This window comes from Scyliorhinus torazame, chromosome 17 (genome assembly GCF_047496885.1).
Source record: "Scyliorhinus torazame isolate Kashiwa2021f chromosome 17, sScyTor2.1, whole genome shotgun sequence".
Taxonomy (NCBI): domain Eukaryota; kingdom Metazoa; phylum Chordata; class Chondrichthyes; order Carcharhiniformes; family Scyliorhinidae; genus Scyliorhinus; species Scyliorhinus torazame.
The window spans coordinates 50,296,961-50,318,377 of NC_092723.1; the positions used below are offsets into that span (position 1 = coordinate 50,296,961).

The 21,417-nt window shown below is 43.7% G+C and overlaps 1 protein-coding gene and 1 long non-coding RNA gene across 6 annotated transcripts in view; one reads left to right on the top strand and one right to left on the bottom strand.

The window, feature by feature from the left end:
* The window catches only part of LOC140393869 (uncharacterized), an 86,509-nt gene extending 78,030 nt beyond the window's left edge, over positions 1-8,479 (top strand). For both annotated transcript variants that reach the window (XR_011935754.1, XR_011935753.1), the window contains 2 exons: positions 2,235-2,428; positions 8,160-8,479. This is a non-coding gene — a long non-coding RNA (uncharacterized lncRNA). The remainder of the gene's footprint in view (positions 1-2,234; positions 2,429-8,159) is intronic.
* Positions 1-21,417, bottom strand: part of LOC140393868 (uncharacterized) — a 191,829-nt gene that overhangs the window by 98,917 nt on the left and 71,495 nt on the right. The window lies entirely within an intron of this gene.

Here is a 21,417-nt window from a genome sequence, read left to right on the forward strand (position 1 = left end):
GTGGATTCTGCACCTTTGGGGCGGCCCGACGCCAGAGTGGTTCACGCCACTCCGTCCTGCCGGGACCCCCCGCCGGGTAGGGGAGAATCCAGACCAATATTTCCCCCTTCATCAATAATTGTACAAAGCTGTTCACCTGGAAAATTGTGTTTCCAATCTGTAATCAGGCTGTTATTTTTGTCTCCAAGATGGGTTGAATTTTTCCAGCACGTTGGCAAAGGGCTGTGAGGTGGAAATGCTGGCAAAATGGCACGTTAAGGTGTCGGAAGGGGTCATAGGTGCCGGGAAGACAGGAAAGATGGTGGACAAGCTGCCTGCCTGAAGCTCAATGAGCCACTTAAGTGGCCACTGAAGGACTATTTCTCACCACAGTGGGAAGTTTTCCAAATAAAGGCTGACTTATGTTTTGGAACATTGTGGATCTTGTTATTTAGAATGTTGTTGATTGTTTCAGAATGTTGTTGGTTGTCTCAGCTGCTCTGCTAGAGTTGTCACAGCCGCCAAAATGTGAGCAGAGTTTTCAGAGCAGTATGTTGGATATGCGTTGGCCTGAAGCCTTCTCACGGTTTGGAAGCTCCTAATAAAAATAATTATTTTTCAGCTTTGCACTTACTGAACCTCAAGGAAGATTTCCGTAATTGTTATAACGTAGAGTTAACATTGAGTGGCGGAGGTATGCTTCCTACTACTGACTGTGCTCTTCACTGTTTAACTTTGTTCCTTTCACCTTTTGTCTCCCCACAGATATTCAGGTCTTCTGAGTGCTTTCAACTTTTTTATTGTTTTTATTTCTTGAATATAAAATATGTTTACATAGATGAGGAAAATGATACGAGTCATAAAGGAAAACATTTTTAAGAAGTAGACTCAAAGGATTGCATCAAATAATGAGTTTTGAGAATATTTGTAATGCTGGAGGGAGAAGTGGAAGGTAGACAGTCAAACAGGGGAGGGATTCTCCAATAATGCGGCTATGTCCATACGCCAGCATCAAAACGCGGGCGTTTCACTCTGGACTTTCCTTAAGAAAGTCCAGAGTGATTCTCCAACCTGCAGGGGAGCAGCAGGGCCCCGGAATGCTCCTCACAACTCTAGCTGTGGATACGGGGCCCTGCACTTCCTGTCAGGAGTCCGCGCATGTGCATGGCGGTGGCCTCCATGCGTCATGGCGGACTTGCACCGCTGAGCCGCACCCAAAATGTAGGCCCCCCCAAGATCGCGTGCACCCGCGGATCAGTGCCGCCAAATTGCATGCCTGGCCACCCAAGATGCACCCCCCCCCCTGGTAAAGGATCCCCCCGCCCCCCCACCAGGCGGCCGTGGACTGAGTCCACTGCTGCCAATGGCGGTTCATGACAGGCAAAACGTGGTTCAGCCGATAGGTGGTTAGAACCACGCCGTCGGGAACTTGGCCAGTTTTGTGCGGAGAATCGCGGGTGGGCCTCTGTCAGTGGCTCCCTTCTTGCGCCGCATAGTTTGCGCATGAGAGACTCCCGAGCGATTCTCTGAGGACCGGAGAATCGCGGGAATCGCGCCGGTCCCGATTTCCAGGTAAACGGCCATTCTCCACCCCCCACCAAACGCGATTTTGGTGCAGAGGCTCGAAGAACCCAGTCCCCTGCCTCTGATCATTATTCAGATGAAAATGAAATGTCAGTGTGGGGATTTAGTGTGGACAATATTGGACCTTGCTGTGATACACAACACCTCTCTCCTGCACACTGAACAATTTTCCGACACTCACTGTATAGGTTCACTGGCTCCCCTGCAGAATTATCACTTTCATAAAGTCTTGGGGATTGCTGAAGCCCGTGGTCAGTATATTTGATGTATTAGAATGCTGGCTTTTAATGGAAATGCATAAGATAGTTTCAAAACCTGACCAGGAGTAAAGTTGGCATACAGCCTAATCATTCCAGAAGAGCACAATCAATTAACTTGAACCAAACTGAATGCAATTTGTTAATATTGAAACTTACCAACTTCTTCCCTATATGGGCTTTGTTGCTCTCTGACTTCTATCTTTATTAATATACGAGTACGTTCCGTGTATTAGACAAATGATCACACAACCAGTATATTAGTTCAATTATAGTTTATTATCCAACATAGGATTGGTCCTACACTTAATAACTTACACACTACTACACATTAGACTATGATTATATCTATACTTAACTTTCAAATGACTGGTACTGTGCAAGTTAGCTAAGGCCTTATCTGGTTCCCCGCAGTGGAGAGAAATAGCGCAATCTTCCTGGCATCCGATGCTGCTTCGCGGTCGGAGGCCTCGATGTACCAGAGGAACTTTTGCTTCAAGAGCTTCTAATTTGCGCCGAGGTTGCCGGAGATGCGGAACTGCAGAGGAGGCTGGATTTTTTCCATGTCACCGGATGGCTGCTTGCTGGTCAATGCTGATTCACTCGAGGTAGGTCCATCAATTTTCAGAATCACTCCATGGTACCATGATATGTTAGACAGGTCGGTTCAGTGTGGACTGCACTTGATGCAGCGATGCGAGAAACAGGCTTCTAACACAGTAGAACATCCAACACGGTTTAATTGAATGACAGAACTAACATAGATATTTAACTGTGGGTCGACACTATACTGAACTGACTGGAGACCTAGTACTAGCCTGATCAGACTTACTAGCTACCGCATGGTGTTTGCACTGTGCTAGCTCGTGGACTCTGACTGTCTCAGTGGCTGGGTCCAGAGAGCGCGGGAAACCTAGTGCCCTCTGGCTTTATAGTGGTGGTGTCCTGTCTGGTGATTGGCTGCACTGTGCTGTGTGCTTACTGGTCATCCTGTGTGTCAATCACTGCCTGTCTGCATCTCATTATATACATGCGTGGATATTATGACACCCCACAAAGGGGAAAGCAGCCTGTGTTGATCTGGGACTATGGCGGCTTTACTTTTCTCGGCTTCCTTATTCTGGTATTAGATATTATTTACAGATTACACTGTGGCTTTTCCACAGATATGACAAGCGATTGGCCTGACTTTCACCCTTTACACTGATTCCCCAGGTGGATCTAAACCTGCAACAGGAGAAGAAATTTTGATTTTGTATCAGGAGAGACATAAATATCTTTGTAGCATTCCTATTAACTATTTTAACGTGAAACATCTGTTAATTTGCAGCAACTTCAACTTTTACATTTGTAATATAAACTCTGGAGAACTAATGCCCAATTAAGATTAAATAAAAAAATTCTTAGTGTGAAGTTAGTTTCATTGCTGTTAGAATCTGAGAGCTGAACGTACTGTAGAAAGGAGTTATTTATCATGGAATGTTGTCATTGAATCATATTTCTGAAGGGGTTACAAAGGATATATATGTTCAACAAGTTTATTTTTATTTTGTTTAAATAGCATCACGTACGTTCTGTCCAGCTGGCTAGAGCAATGACCCATAATCGCCTCTATTATATAAACTATGTCTGTTATGGTTCAAGAAGAGGAAGGAATTCTAACCATTTTCCCCTAAGTTAAGAGGAATGTGCTGCCTAACTTCCTCATCACTTTGTCCTGTTATCTTTTCGTAGCTTTTTTGAATTAAGCTAATTAATTTCATTCTTTATTTTGTCAATCTGATTCGGTCATCTGGGAATGTAGACTGTGGCTAAAATCGTACGGCTTAACATGGACAAGCTTAACCCTTTAACTGCTATACTTAATTTGAACAAGATGCACTGCATGAATTCATTAACCTACACATTTAAAATATTTCTGTACTTAAAAAGGAGGCAAAATACATGGATGGGAAATTTGAATTTAAATACTTTTGTGCATTTGAAAATAATCAACCTCAAAATAATTGCACACATTGTATTCAATAAATTAAATGCAAGCCCATTTTCCTTCAAATGTTATTCCTATTTCAGATAAAATAAAATCGCTATCATTTTGATATAATTCTACAAACCTCTGAAGTTCTATAGGAAAGTGATACCGTATAAATAAACGTGATCAATGTTACGATGCAGGAAAGCATCGAGAGTAGGCTCCTGAAAATTAAGCTGCAAGTTTGTCCTCCCAAGACGTATCTCACTATTGGCAATAAAAATAGGCTGTATTTTCCTAAAAAATGGCAGTGTATGGTTCTGACTGAAAACCAACCTGTTTCTCATGGGAAACACAGCCAGATCATATGACATTTTGTCAAAAAAAAGCAGGGTGTATGTTTTGTGCTGTCACTCTGGCAGGATGAGGTGGGGCCTGATAGAGTCAGCAACCCTGCCTCCATGAGCTCAGATGTTTATAGGGCGTCCCATTATCAAAGTCAGAGTAGAGGATTCCCTACGGGCAACACGACCCACGGCAGACATACGGAACATCCCTAGCCCTTGAAAGCAGAGGGGCAACCTTTGGATTACCTCAGAGGCCCCACCCCAACCGTGCCAACCGGACTGGCACTTCCAGGGTGCCAGGGGGTTGTGTCAGGGCATTGACTGGCCTCGTCCTTCCCCACCTGGGAGCTATACTCATCTCCGAACCCCTGGTTCATCATGATTGGTTTCCATTTTTAGAAGCCAGTCGTGATTCATGCTGGGGGGGGAGTGGCATCTTATGACCCTGGAAGCAACAGCAGTAAGCCACTGATGCACAGTCAAATTCATGGTAGACTGGGACTGTACTCATTGGAATTTGGAAGGATGCGGGGGAATCTTATAGAAACATATAAAGTTATGAAGGGAATAGATGAGATAAATGCGGGCAGGTTGTTTCCACTGGCGGGTGAAAGCAGAACTAGGGGGCATAGCCTCAAAATAAGGGGAAGTAGATTTAGGACTGAGCTTAGGAGGAACTTCTTAACCCAAAGGATTGTGACTCTGTGGGAGGTGGAGCTGGGCCGATCTCAAAGTGAGATCTCGCTGCCGCAAATCTCATTATGGCCCACTCATGAGAGTTAGCGGTTATACCAGGATCTGTGCCAATGGCCAACGGGCCCAGAAAATCGTGGCCATGGTCTGAGATATGGTCGTGTACAAGGATAGAAACAACAGCTAGGCGAAGTGGGATTTTTCACAGTAGCCTTTTAATGTTCCCACTCGCTGACTTCCAAAATGGTGGTGGTGCAGCATAGTGTATGATCTGGAGAATTAATAATCTGCCCTTTTCCTCTATTCCAGCACTTCTAATGGGGAATTGGTCTAAATAGACACCTCTTGGTTACTCAAATGAAAACAAAATACTGTGGGTGCTGGGAATCTGAACTAAAAACAGAAAACGCTGGATATAGTCAGCAGGCCTGACAGCATCTGTGGAGAAAGAAACAGACACTGAAAAGAGTTATATGGACTCTAAGCGTGAACTGTTCTTCTCTCCACAGATTCTGTAAGACCTGCTGAGTTTATCCAGCAATTTTTATTTCAATCTCGTAGTAACTAATGTTTTCAAAAGCAATCATATTAACAAGGGAACAAATAACTGAATGGATAGAAAACTAGCCAAAAGAAAAGAAGGCAGGGAGTAGGGATTGAATGGGAAGTTAATCATATTTGAGGGAAGTACAAAATGGTGCTCCACAAGGATCAAATGTTGAAAAATGCTGCCACTCACAGCTCCTCTCGTCCCCCGGCTCACTTCCTCCCTCTCACTCCCCCCTCTCCTCTCTCCTGAACCGATGCCGTGAGTGGGAGAGTTGGGCAGGGAAGCGGTGGTGGGAGGCTCAGGCAGGGAAGCAGCAACTGTGAGGATCAGGTGGGAGAGCGGTGAGTGGGAGAGCCGGGCAGGGGTGTGCTGAGATAGTCAGCCAGAGAGAGTTGGCCTGTGGTAAAGAGTCAGAGAGCAGGAGAGAATCATCCTGTGGGGGAGGCAATGAGCAAGTGGCAAGTACAAAGTGCATATTTCTTTTATATTTTTTAATTTATTGTATTTTAAAAGTTATTTCATTTACAAAAGTAGGAAAGTGGGAATCTGAAGAATTTCAATTTACAGGGTGTAACGTTTTAATGTTTATTATTCTGACAGGAAAGGTCCTACAAAACGTAACTTCCGCTTTTACATTGATTGTAATGAGAAAATCTGATTTGCTCAAAGATTTTTTCACTCTAGGGGTGATTTGAGCCCTCACGGGTGGCACAGTGGTTAGCACTGCTGCCTCACAGCGCCAGGACCTGGATTCAATTCCCGCCTTGGGACACTGTCTGTGTGGAACTTGTACAATCTCTTCGTTTCATCTCTTGTGTCTGCGTAGGTTTCCTCTGGGTGCCCAAGTTTCCTCCCACAGTCCAAAGATGTGCAGTTTAGGTGGATTGGCCATGTTAAATTACCCCTTAGTGTTCAAAAGGTTAAGTGGGGTTATTGGGTTACAGGGATAGGATGGGTAATGGGCCTAGGTGGCGTGTTCTTTGAGGGAGGGTCGGTGCAGACGCAATGGGCCGAATGGCCTCCTTCTGCACTGTAGTGATTCTACGACCTGAACCCACTGTCCGCCCGTGAGAAACTCGGTGTGGGCACAATATTCAGAGAGAATCGGAAAACAACATTCTCTCTGGCATGATTGGCTTTTGGAACCCCACCCCCCCAAGTGGAGTAGTGCGGAGTAGGCCTCACCTCCGAGGGGGGAAATGGAGGTGAGGGCTCAGGCAGCCATGAATCTCCAGATCTTCCCTGCTCAATGTGTACCGGAGAGGACATGGGGGACACAGACACGTCCAACTCTGGGCCGGGGTTGCACTTCAGTCACTCACTCTCAGCTGGCGGGGGGGAGGGGGCGCTTGCAGGTCTTACCCTCCATTCACTTTAGGGTACTCCTTGTTTTAAGAGGTCTGAGGCTGGCATGCAGGCATCACTTCCTGTGCCCTCCTTGCTGGGTATGTGGCCAAATCACTGCTGAGGGAATGCCCATCCTTAGTGGAAGCTGGAAAGTGGGTGTGAGGAGGTGAATGGTGGATACAAAGGGTCAGCACTGGAGGCGGCTTTGAGGTTCCGGTTCCTGGATGGGTATTAATGGGGTTTTTGCTGGAGTCATGTTGGAAAAGTGAAATATATTGAGCTGGACCTAACCTACGGTGGGTTTTTAAGGTAATGGATGCATTTTGAGGTTAATTAAAGGGGTCGGGAGAATCACTAAGATTGCCAACAGCTTGTAACTTAATTGTTTCACAAGATTAGACAAAACAGCAGAAAATTGTTCCTTTTCGTTCTTTTTTTCCACATTTTTGATATTTGGAAGTGAGTCTAAACTGCGACAGGTCTGTACAAGACAAGGATATTTGAATACAGGTGGATTAGATCACCGATAAATATCAAAGTTGGGTGAACTGATGGCCTGCTTGAAAGAATATGTGCGGTTGAGGAAATCAATTTAGTTTCTAAATGGTCAGGAGTTCGTTCAGGAAGAAGCAAAAGCTAAAACAGGCCCTTTCAATTTCCATCACAGGTCACTCGTGTATTTACGGATTAGAACAGTTGACTGCAATGGCAGGTGTGCACATTGCCAACATGTTACCTTGGAGCCACATGCTGGCAGAAAATTAGCCCCAGGATGGTTCAAAAAGTTTGTTATTTCAGAGAAAAGACATCCACTGCATGACAAGTCCAAATGTTGTCCAAATGAAACAATCTGTTCATTTAATGAAACTGAGTCATTTTGACTTTAGAAAAGACTGCTGATAGTGCCTGAGATGGATGAAAAGGCAGAATAAAGGGTCAATTCTTTTCTGACCATTCCATGCTCAGGCACAGTATAAAAGCAGCGACTGTCTGAATATTCTCATTGGCAGAGGCCTGGCTTTCCATTAGCTCAACAAGCTCCTGATGAACTGGGAGTCTAGCTGATCAAAGAAAATACATTCATAGGTAAAACAGACGGTCTCTTCCATTTTGCATTCTCTAACTTAGATGTGGTCACCCTGTCTACACTCAAGTGTTAGTGATGCGTGACTTTTCACATTGCTTGCGAATGAGTAACACTGACCGGAGGTGCCTGTACTTCCAGTCAGCACAATTTGCTGATTTGTAGCTCCAGAAAAACTTCGAGATAACATCTGCGCTACTGATGTGTGAACTTTGCAAGTTCCAGTGTCAATTTCAGGGGCGTTATTGAGAAATGTCAACTAAATCTCAATTTCCCTCACTGCCATTATGGACTTTAGTAAGATTGCCAATTTAAAATCAATTTCTGTGTTTTATTATGTCCACAGCTTCTTAAATGCAAAGTGCTTACAGAAGGAGCATTTTTGTTCAAATTTTGCCATAGGTCGTGGAGCTGGGAGGGCCGAGTGCACACCCAACCGTTGAAAATGGGCTAGATTGTCACTACGTTTGGTGAAGTCATGGGAACAGCTCACAAAAGAAATAAAACTCATCAAAACATCTGTGAGGCTCCCTTGTGTCTAAGCCTGCAGTGACATGCAATCAAATTCATGTGAGATCTGCAATTCCACAATTAGTACAATTCTTTCTTATGTCACTGACAAGAATCTTCGAACATGATGCACATTGTAATAAATGAGGATCTGGATTTTCTGCGGTACTTCTTGTTTTTTGTTTTGTACAATCCAGGAAATTCGGATTTGTCCTAGGCTGGGGTTGTTCAGCCCCATTGAGGAGGGACCCACTGTGGGAGGTTCAGCAGCCAAGCTAAATAACGGAACCGGATGCCGGATGCCATTATCACTGCTGCCTCACAGCACCAGAGACCCGGGTTCAAATCCGGTCTTGGATGACTGTCTGTGTGGAGTTTGCATCTTCTTCCCGTGTCTGCGTGGGTTCCCTCCAGCTGCTTTGGATTTGTCCCCCAGTCCAAATATGTGCAAGTTAGCTGGATTAACCATGATAAATTTCCTCTTAGTGTCCAAAGATGTGCAGGTTAGGTGGGGTTATGGGGTTAGGGCGGAGGATTGGGCCTAGGTGGGTTGCTCTTTTGGAGGGCCGGTGCAGACTCGATGGGCTGAATGGCCTCCTGCTTCACTGTAGGGATTCTGTGGATCCCGGGGACTGGCGAGCTGGAAAATCCCACCCTAAGTGGTTCACTCCCCTATCTCCCCCTGACCTTTAAAGGCAAAGGCTGGAATGATATTATAAAGAAATGTAGGTAAGTCAAATAAGTCAGTGATGTATCGCCTATCACAAACCCACAGCCATGCTTCCAGAAAGCACATTGGCTCTTGAATTCACTGCTGCCTTTATCTCAGAGTCAGTGGGGATTTGCTGAATATTTTTGATGCATGGCCAATGGCCAATCCATTGCAAAACAATCGATGGAGCAGAATGGTGATTGAAAAACATTGCCAGGCTAGTTGGCATTATCACCTTCCAGTAGGGCTACCATTGCTTAATTTAACCCCACTCTGGCCAGAGAAGCCAAGGAGCTTTGCGATAGTATGTTAATATCTCCAGGGCTCGAGGACCAGCTGGAATCAGGGGCACCACCTCAATGCGGGCCACGGGGTCCTGCCACGGGGGGAATTGCCTCAATTTTTCACACTACATGTTTTACTTCCCAGTGCCTTATACTGGACACAAGGGACCAAACTAACAATGCATAGATATAGGAGAGTTTAGGAAATGTCCACTCATTGGATGCCGATGACAATAAATTTAATGGGTTTTAAAATGCCTTATTTGTGGTTAAGTGTATCTCGATAAAGTTAATTTATTTAATAAACCACAACACATGTATTTGATATGAATTCCAGGTAATATGCTTTTTTTACATTTCAAAATGGCGACTATCCACACCCTCATCCATGTCAGTGGTTCACTTTTATGTTCAGCATATAAATCGGTCCCAGATTTTGGAGAGATTTTTCAAGGCTTCAAAGGTTGACTTATACGCCAACATCTATGATACATTTACACACACACATGTACACATATTTATGTATATATGGAGAGAGATAGGGAATTTGTAATTACTTAAGAAGGGACAAGGGAGGAAGATTTTTAGCTGCCATGATTAGTAATTCCAGAAGGATAGGTAAAAGAAGGACCTGCATTTATATAGCATCTTTGACATCCCCAGGATATCCCAAAACACTTTTCAGCTAATAAAATACTTTTGAAGTCTAGTCACTGTTGTAATGTATGAAAAGTGGCAGACAGTTTATGCACAATGAGTCTGCACAAAAAGTCATGCAATAATCATCAAATCATCTGTTTTTATGATGTTCCTTGAAGGGTATATATTGGCCAGAACACTGGCAATAACTCCTCTCCTCTTCGTCAAAATAGGGTCGTGAGATCTTTTAAGTCCACCTTAGGAAGCAGACAGGAGCTTGGTTTAACAGCCGCAATGACAATGTGTCACTCCCTCAGTGCTGAATTGGAAAGTCAGATTTTGGCTCAAGTTGGAGACAGGAAAATTCAGCCGGTCTCTGATCATTGTGCATGGCAGCCGTTTAAGCCACTCTGACGTTCACTCACACAAAAACTACATTTCACACAGCATGATATCTGATGGATGTTATGATGACAAAAAGTAAACAAGTTCTTTTCTGAGTATCCTTCAGTGTTGAACACAACCGCTTCTCCGGTAAAGAAAAATGCCTTTCTTCGGTAAATCCGGACACTGTGATGTTAGCGGAGAAGACTGAGCCCAATATGCGGAGGGCATGTGTTACTTTTTCTGGGCGAATAACATTGTGGGAGATGAGAAGCAGAAAGTAATCCTGCTGACAGCATAAAGGGCCTAAGCATTAAGAATGATAAAAAGCCTGACCTACTCAGATGCCCTAGAAAACTTTTGACGAGCTAGTGGGCCTGGTGCAAAATCACTGCCACACAAAGTCCTCTATCATCCTCCAGAGATACAGTTTTAACACAGCAGGTAGGTCCCAGGGGAACCATCACTGAATTTTTGACCAGATTGTGGAAATTGGCAGAACATTGTGAATTCGGAACATCCCTGACCAAAATCTTGCAAGACAGATTGGTGTGCGGAATAAACAATGGGACAACTCAAAAAAAGTTATTGGCAGAACCCAATCTGGATTTTAAAAAAAGAAATGTAAATAGCTCTTATCACTGGAAAATGCAGAAAAGGGGCTCAGGAACTACAAGGGGCATCAGGCAGCAATGTCCTCTGGTAGAGGGAGGGGCCTTGTGTAAAAGTGACCATTTTTCAACTGAAGGCGCCTGTGTAATAGTTAATCGGAGCTCATTTCGGATGCCCTGGCAATCCAGGAAATATTCTGACTGCCGAAAAATGCTTGGGAACCCGCACTAAAAGGTTACAGATGTCAGATGCTGGACTATTGTAGGCACTGCCACAGGGCACAGTCTAGACAAAGTTACGAAATTAGGCAAGGCACGTCTACCCAGAAGAAGCCAAGGCCAGCAGCATGCATGTATACACACAGACAGCAAAAGAAACTAAACTGCATCATGCCTGCATCATCTGCACTGTATGGATTCTATGATCCTGACCAAGGTCGCCGTAGTAATGGTGGAACTGCTGATAAATGGTCATCCATTGTAAATTGAGGTGGACATGGGAGCTGCTGTCTCTGGCATTGGGGAGCAGACATATCGCCTCCGAACGGGTCTCCAGCCTTTGAGTTTAAAATCACGAAGGTCAGACTAGCCACCTACACGGGAGAACCTTTGCAGATTAAAGGTACCATAATGCCCCCAGTGACCTTCTACTCATCATTGTGCGAGGGCAAGGACCAAGTCTTATGGGGAGATATTGGCACCAGTGGATCAGGCTGAATTAGCTAGAGATTTTAAGCTGGACATGGGAGGACTGTATGAAGTGATCAAAAATACGCTGAACTCTTCCAGGATGGCTTTGGAAAAATAAAAGGAGCCAAAGCCAAAATGTACGTCAACCCCGATGCTACGCCTAAATATTTTAGAGCAACACCAGTTCCATATTCCCCATTGGAAAAAATAGAGACCAAACTTGGGCTCTTGGAAAATCTAGTTATTATAAGACTCGTACAATTCATGAAGGCCCTGCCTTCTTAACTTTGCCCCTTGCCTGAGGTGTGGTGATCCTCACCTTAAATCACCACCAGTCAGCTCTCCATGTCAAAGTGGAAAACAACCTATGGGCATCTGGGACTATGGCAACTTTTACTTTACATTTTACAATTCGCAGAGTGGACTGTGCCTGTCGCCCCCATCCTTAAACCGGAAAAATTGGTTGGTCTCTGGAGATTATAAGCTAACGGTCAATGCCCGCATCGAAAACCTATATGCCAAGCTAGCAGGTGGCCAGACGTTCACTTAGCTAGATGTGAGTCTTCAACTCAAATTAGAGGAGCCTTCTCGCAAGTATGTTACGACAACACGCAGAAAGGCCCATATGAGCATACCCGTTTACCCTTCGGGGTCTCGTCAGCGTGCACCATAAAACAATGGATCATGGAGAACAAACTCCAAGGGTTACCTAAAGTGGCAGTGTACTTGGATGGCACTTGACTTCAGAATGAGGGCATCTGGAAAACGAAATAATAATAATATTAATAATCGCTTATTGTCGCAAGTAGGCTTAAATGAAGTTACTGTGAAAAGCCCCTAGTCGCCACATTCCGGCGCCTGTTCGGGGAGGGAATTGAACCCGCGCTGCTGGTCTTGTTCTCCATTACAAGCCAGCTGTTTAGCCCACTCTGCTAAACCAGCCCCTTAAGAGAACTAGCAGCGATTTTTGAAAGTTGGGGTGCACTTGAAAAAGGAATAATGTGTTTTCCAAGTGAGTGAAGTGACCTATTTGGGATATTGGGTAGATAAAAAGGGTCTACATCCGGTAGAGGACAAGGTGAAGGCCATCGAGGAAGGCCCAATTCCAAGAAACACCACGGAGTTTAAATCATTCCTGGGATTAGTAAATTATTATGGAAAGTTTATGATGAATCTGGCCTCCTTGCTGACCCCTACACACTACCACAAAAATACCAAAAATCGTCTTGGGAGGCGATACAGGTGGAAGCCTTTGAGAAAGTGAAACAACAGCTGTTGTCTTCCATCTTATTAGCCCATTTCAAACCAAAAAATGAACTCATCCTGAATGAACTCATGCTTCCCCTTGCGGGTTCCACACCACTGGAAAGATGTGAATTAAAAACCCATCATCTACGCATCCAGGAGTGCTGTAAGCCGCAGCAGTGGCCTTTTTTGTTACTTTAATAAAAGGGTTTTGTGTCGGAAGACTGCCCTTGGTGAAGTTATTACAGATAATCTTCTGTGGGGCTTTGCTGGACACTCAATTCAACCACTTAAGGTGAATCTAAGAAAACCTACAAGTGTGATGCAGCACTTAATGATACAGGGTTTTTTTTTTTTTGCAATTATTTGAAATTTTAATTTTTCCAGGACTTTTCTGAGCATTCTTTTTTGTTAATTTTGTCTATTTTTCCCGATTCTTATTTAAATTTGTTATTTATTTTCCAAAATGTATTTGGAGGTTTCTTTATTTGGTAGTGAGTAATTCTGATGGTGAATCAAAAGTGGCTGAAAATTGTTGACAATCTCATCAGAAACCAGTTTTTCAAACATCTGCAAGACTTCAGAAAAGGAAAAGCTGAAAGAAAAAGGTCACGAAAAGGACTCCTTAATTATAACTTTCACAGGAGCTGAGGGAGGAACAAGAGTGCAAGCTGATTGGTAACAAAAGTTAAAGTTAAAGTTGGAGGTTGGTTTTAAAGCATCCCAGAGTATTTCTTGAATTTTCTGTTCAAGACAGAAGAAAACTAACCAAGGACCAAGTAGGCATCAGAGATGAACTCGCCCCATCCATTAATGTAGGCCCCACATGCATCAAGTAAATGACTAGCATCCATTGGTGAGGTCAGCCCATTCATTCATTTTCAAATGGTCTGGAAGACCTTTGCCAGTGGTGTTGACCTAAACAATACTTGCCACTCACGTACCTCTCCTTCACTAATGATTGCAAGCTGTTCTCCACATTCAACTACCCACCCCACCTCTGTGCTCCAATGCAAACATTGAAAAGCAAAAAGTAAATTTGAAGATTTTGTATCATTCATAAAATCAGAAACTATGGTCCCTTTAATATCTTCATCTCTTTCAGGTTGTGTATGTGTGCACGTTTGTTGCACCCTCCCTTTCACACCATTTGGCGAGCTCCTGCTGCCAGACCCAATCTCAGTCAGGGGGTTTCCTCGTATAAGTAATATATAGGGGCTAATGAAGAGGTCAGTGGGGGACAAACAAGCAATGGAAATTGGGGGCACATGGGGACTGGAGATGTAGCCCCCTTCCCACCTCTATCTAATTACATATACAACTTCTACCCAATTACATATGGGGCTGGAAGGTTCATGGATGGTCATTAGGCACTTAAGGGGGCAATTAATGCGCACTTAAGGGCCATCTCAATGCTGCTGGTATTCAAAACTGTTGAATTTGCGTGTGAGCTTCTATGGAGGTGGGGTTGGCAGGGAGAGGCATGGTGAAAATGGTAGGTGAGAGAATGGGGTGGGTGATGGATTTGCTCCTTGTTCAAAGGTACTCAGTGCCTAATGTCCTAATGGAGGGACTTGATTTGGAAGAGTGGGCCTTCAGAGAACTATAACCCTGCACCTTCTTTTGATGCTGTCCCTCTAGTCATGACCCTCATATCATAGCCTCCATCTTGCGATCACCATCCTGCACTCATTCAAATCTGGCTGAGGGTCCATCAGTGATTCTCAGCATCTGGTGGGTGAATTACCTGCAGCACGCACCAGGAGTGGTCGCAATGACAGCAACATAGAGCTGCCTGCCTCTGATTGGTCTCAAGCTCTCAGGGGGTGGGATCTCTGCCGGGCTTCTAAATCCCGGGGATGGCCCCAAGCTCTCTACTTAGTTACCTGATGGGCTTTTAAATCTGGTGGGCCTTCCCCAATGCGGGTATCCCCTAAGTTCTCCAGCTAAAGAGCGGGGCACCCATCATCAATCTTGAATCCTACTGTGTGTGGGGAAAAGCAAAAGGTAGGACTAATTTTATTGCTCCTCCAAAGAACATACCCTTCTTATGTTCAGTAAAATTCTCTGATTCCGCGATGATTCACCTCACTCCTCCTTTAAATGGGTTTCTGGTGGGCCCCATCTATTTCCATTGGAGCAATAATGGAAGGGACGAGTTCAAGGTAAATAATCACATTTATTTCTCAATTTCCCCATTAGTCTTTTCCTTGAACTTGCATATTTCTCATAATGCAAGATTGCTATCAACAGGGAACTAAAATATTTTGCACATGCAGGAAGGGCCGTTGCTATGGTAACAAGTTGGCTTGAGTAGGCATGTATATCATACGCACAGAATCACAGAATTGTTACAGCATTAAAGGAGGCCATTTAGCCTATCCTGTCTGGACCAGCACTGGAGCGATTTACCTTGTGCCATTCCCTGGCCTTCTCCCATAGCCGTGTTCAGTCTTCCTTTTCAGATAATAATCCAAATCCCTCGAATGGCTCGATTGAACCTACCTCCACCACACTTTCAGGCAGTGCATTCCAGACCCTAACCACTAACTGTGTGAAAAAAAATTCTCCACATGTCTTCATTGTTTCTTTTGACAACTGCCTGAAATCTATGTCTTCGGGTTCTCGATCCTTCCATAAATAAAACAGTTTTTTGCGATTCACCCTGTCCAGACCCCTCATGGTTTTCTATACCTTTATCAAATCTCTTCCCACCCCTCACTTTTACAAGCAGCCTTCTCCAACCAACCTAAGTAATTGAAGTTCCTCAGCTCTGGAACCATTCTCGTGAATCCTTTCTGCACCCTTTAAAATGCCATTAAACCTTTCCGAAGGTGTGACACCCAGAATTGCATGCAATACTCGAATTGCATCCAATTACTCCAGTATTTTATACAACTTTAACTGCAGTTCCTTGCTTTTGTACTCTATTCCTATATTATAAATCGTTGGGTGCTTTATGCTTTAATAGCTACTCTCTCAACCTGCCTTGACACCTGTAGTGATTTATTTAAATATGCATCCAAGTTTCTCGGCTCCTCCACCCACTTTGGAATTGTAACCATTATTTTATATTATCTTTCCTTATTCTTCCAACCAAAATGAAATGAATCAATTCACACTTCTCTGCATTGAATTTCATCTGCTACTTGTCCACTCATTCCACCAAGCTGTCTATGTCCTTTTGAAGTTCTACTCTATTCTCCTCACAGTTCACAAAGTGTCCATGTTTCATAGCATCCATAAATGTTAAAGTTGTGCCCTAGGGCTACTTCATTATTATACAGAAGGAAGAAGAAAGTCCTAACATTGATCCCTGGGGAATTGCACTACAAACATTCCTCCAATACAAAAAGCATCCATGAATCACTAGTTGTTTCCAGCCACTTGGTCAACTTTGTAATCATATTGTAACCGTCCCTTTTATTCCAAAAGCACTAATTTTGATCACAGGTCTGATGTGTGGGTACTTTATCATATGCAGTCCAGGTACACGACATCAACAACAGTTCCCTCATCAACCCTCTCTGTTACTTCATCAAAAAACTCCAGCAAGTTAGTTTATGATTTGCCCTTAACAAATCTGTACTGGTTTTCCTTAAGCCCAAGTGACAATTAATTTTGTCCGGAGACATTGCTTCCAGAATCTTCCCTACCAGCCAAGTTAAACTGACTGGCCTGTAGTTGCTGCACCTATCATCACATCCTTTTCTGAACAAGGATGTAACGTTTGCAATTCTCTAGTCCTCTGCACGACCCCTAATTCTCAGGAAAACTGGAAAGTTATGGCCAGTACATCCGTAATTCCCACTCCCACCTCCCTCAGTATTCTTGGATGCATCTCATCCGATCCTCGTGCTTTATCAACTTTGGGTGCAGACAGCCAACCGAATACCTTGTCATTAACATTTTTAAACCCCTCATGTGTCTGAACTACCTCTTCTTTCACTGCGTCTTGCACAGCTTCTTCTCCCTTGGTGAAGGCAGATCTACTGTATTCATTAAATATCTCAGCTATGCCCCATGCCTCCTGCTTAAATCCCCTTTTTGGTCTTTAATCAGCCCAATCTTCCTTTTACCACCCTTTAAATGTTTACACCTTATAGAAGATTCTGGGTTTCCATTTTATGTTATCTGCCAGTCTCATTTATTTCCCTTATTTGCTTTTCCACTTCCCCCTCTGAATCTTTTACAATCAGCTGGGCTCTCAGCTGTTATATCCACATGCCATGCATCATTAGTGCACTTTTTCTTCTTCATTTTAATCTGCAACCTTTTTGCCATCCAGGAAATGCTGGATTTCTCTGTCCTACTCTTCTCCTTCGAAGGAATATACCTTGACAATACCTGAACTCTCCCTTCCTCAAAGGCAAGCCGTTTGCAGTAATACTAACTGCAGTTAATATTTTGCTGTCAACCTTTGATTGCAATTAATCTGGCCCCAATCCATTCTCATCCCATTGAAGTTTGCTTTCCCACAGTTAATTATTCTTACCCTGGATTGTTCCTGGTCCTTTTCCATAGCCAACCTAACTAAATCTTATGGTATATTGATCATCATAGAATCATAGAATTTTACAGTGCAGAAGGAGGCCATTCAGCCCATCAAGTCTGCACCGGCCCTTGGAAAGGGCACCGTACCCAAGCCCACACATCCACCCTATCCCCATAACCACACCCAACCTTTTTGGACACTAAGGGTAATTTAGCAAGGCCAATCCACCTAACCTGCACATCTTTGGACTGTGGGAGGAAACCGGAAGCACCTGGAGGAAACCCACGCACAGGGAGAATGTGCAGACTCTGCACAGACAGTGACCCAAGCCGGGAATCGAACTTGGGACCCTGGAGCTATAAAACAACTATGCTAACCACTGTGCTACCGTGCTGCTATCCTTCCTGTAAATGTTGTCCTAATGACACTTGATCTACTTGGCCCACATCATTCCCAAAAATCAAGTCTACCAGTGCCTCCTTTCTCATTGGACGTGGAACATACTGCTGGGAAAACTTTCCTGAACATACCCCAGGAAGTCTTTCTCCATGCCGCCGTATTATCCCAGTCGAAATTTGCATAATAGAAGTCCCCAATTATCACCACTTTATAATTCTTGCACTTCTCTGTAATTCTTTTTGTAGGCTTATTCCTCTGCACCTTTCCCATTAGTTGGTGACTTACAGACTACACCAAGCAATGAAATTGCACATTTTTGTTTCTTCACTATTGTCAAAGAGATTGTGTCCTTGACCCCTCCGGGACATCCTCTCTCCCCAGCATTGCAATGTTATCCTTAATCAATGCAGCTCCCTCTCCATCCCCTTTCCTTATTTTCCTATCTTTCCTGACGTATGCAGAGCTATTTACAAAGAACAAAGAACAAATAAAAGTACAGCACAGGAACAGGCCCTTCGGCTCTCCAAGCCCATGCCGACCATGCTGCCTGACTAAACTACAATCTTCTACACCTCCTGGGTCCGTATCCCTCTATTCCCATCCTATTCATGTATTTGTCAAGATGCCCCTTAAATGTCACTATCATCCCTGCTTCCACCACCTCCTCCGGCAGCGAGTTCCAGGCACCCACTACCCTCTGTGTAAAAAAACTTGCCTCGTACATCTACTCTAAACCTTGCCCCTAGCACCTTAATCCTATGCCCCCTAGTAATTGACCCCTTTAATCCTGGGGAAAATCCTCTGACTATCCACTCTGTCTATACCCCTCACAATTTTGTAGACCTCTATCAGTTCGCTCCTCAACCTCCGTCGTTCCAGTGAGAACAAACCAAGTTTTTTCAATCGCTCCCTGTCTTATCCTTCTTTGAATATTACCTGTCAAATGGGGCATCTCTTTTACACAATGGATATTACCCCAATGGATCAGATAAGAAAGGACATATGTTACTGAATTACACAAAACAAAAAGTCCCAAGTTTCGTCCTGTGGAACGTAGCTCCAATGATGACGGAAATAATACAATTGGCTTAACCAACCTCCCTTAGAAAGATTAAGTTAAACCATGGTTCCTGCTCGTGGATTGCTACACATTAACATGTGTATACATGTGCATTTGTGGAGTGTGCCAAAAGTTTTGAAGTAAATTCAAACATGAAGAATGTTCAGAGCTTAACAGCAGCAAAAATCTGCACCTTTGGAAGTGGTGAGAAGAAAATAGTTGATAAGAAAGCAAAGGTGAAATAGGAAAAAGAGCAAAACATGCTGCTGGTTTACACTCAGTATAACCACCAACCTCCAAGACAGATTTTCTATGGAATGGTCTCGTGTAATCATCTTTCTGTCAAACACCAAAAGCAAAAGTTTTTAGATTCTTCCTTAGATGAGTTAATATATTATTCCTTGTTCATAAATGGTGTAAAGGGAGGGGCTTGTACAATGGCATTATATTGGTTTCTGGGTGTTATTATCCGCACAAGACCCACAGGGTCGGACCAAGTAGCTCCCCGTGAGTCTCGTTGAATATGAGCTCCCCATCAGCAGAACCATGGACACTATGTATAAAAGGTAGGCCTGAATGAGAGCTGAGCAGAGAAGTCCCGACTGGGACGTGTGTACAACAAGGAAATAATTTCTTGTTCAATAAACAAAGTTTATTTTAGCCTCTCATGTGGACTCCTCTGTGGACACAGTACTGTATGAAATTGTATTGAACCTGTTAGCCCTTAAATGAACTGAAGCAACAAAATAATAACATCCAGAAACTAAATGAAGCATTTCATGCAAAGCGTTAAAGTCATTCACCTGAAGTGAAGTGTCAACTTGATTCAGTGACCATCAACTGGTCAAATGTTTGCAGGTTGAAGCCTAGAGAACATTTCAGGCCTTGAGCAGCTACTCTAGATTGACACTTCAAGGGCAGTACTGAGAGAGTGATTCATCAACAGATCATCTTGCCTTTCAGACAAAATGCCAAACCAAGATCCTTTCCACTTGCTCCTGTGACTCCAAATGGGAGAATTTGACTATTAACTGATGAATTATCACCTTGCCTTTTGTGGGATCTTGCTATGTGCAATTTGCCCACCCAAAGCAATTGTGGCCACACTTCAAAAGCAATTCAATAGTTGGAAAGTGATACCTTGAAGATGTGAAAGGCCTTAAATAAAAGCAAAGGTCCCAAAGTTCCCATGGCATTTTCAATGAGTTGGCAGGTACATTCTCTGACATGTGTGGAGCTAAATTCACCATAATTTATGGAGTAAGCAAATTTAAATATTGATTGGTGTTTTTGTAGTAAATGGAGAATATAATAATGAGTGCATCCAAATCTATGATCCATTCCAGGAACATAAAAACACAGAAACAGGAGTAAGCCATTCATCTCCTCAAGTATTCAGTTTGCTCATGACTGCTCTGCACCCGAACTCTGTTTCACCAACTCTGGTTCATATCCCTGTTACCTGACAACAAACCATCAATCTGAATTTGCATATTTCGGTTGACCCAGTAGTCACAGGCTTTCGAGGCAGAAACTCCCTAGTTTCAGCCTTCATATGAAAGAATGGGCTCTTTATAAGGGCCGGTGCAGTCTCGATGGGCCGAATGGCCGCCTTCTGCACTGTAAATTCTATTGTAAATTCTACGAATGTTTCCTGGCCGGAATTTTCTGGCTATTCGTTGGCAGTCGGATTCTCCGGTCACGCTTGGAGTGACTTCAATGGGAAATTCCATTGACAATGGTGGGAGTGCCAGCAAACAGCATGCCACCACACACCACTGGGAAATAAGCAGCTGGGAGCCTGGCGAATTCCACCTGCTGATTTCATTTCTCAATGGTCTGGCTCTGCTTTTAAGCTTGTGGCCTCTTGCACTGTCTACCTGTATCGGAAGGTATAGTTTCTTTGTGTCTGAATCCCTTCATCATTTTAAACACTTTGATAAGATTACCATTCAACTTTCTAGTCTCAAAGGTATACAAACCAAGTTCATGCAGCCTGTTCTCATAATTTAACCATCTAATTTTAACATTCAATGACATTACCCCATTACCAGCAGTGTGGGGGTTACCATTGACCAGAAAATGAACTGTGCCAGCCCTATAAACAGTGGCTACAATGGCAGGCTAGAGGTGGAAATTCTGTGGTGGGTAACTCACCTCCTGACTCCCCAAGGCCTGTCCACCACAAGGCACAAGTCAGGATTGTAATGGAATATTCTCCACTTGTCTGGATGAATGCAGCTCCAGCAACACTCAAGAAGCTTGACACCGTACAAAACAAAGCAGTACACTTATACCACCTTTGATATTCAGTCCTTCCACCACCGATGTACAGTGGCAGCAGTTTGTAATATCTCAAAGATGTTGGAAAGCACCACAGCTACTCACGAAGGCTCTTTTAACAACACCATCCAAACCCACGACCTTTACCACATAGGAGCACAAGAACTCCATTCCTCTCTCGGCTGTTGCTGTTAGACTTGCTGAGCATTTACAGCACTTTCTATTTTTATTTCAGATTTCCAGTATTTTGCTTTTGGACCACATCCGTCTTCCCCTATTCCAGCCCTTTTGA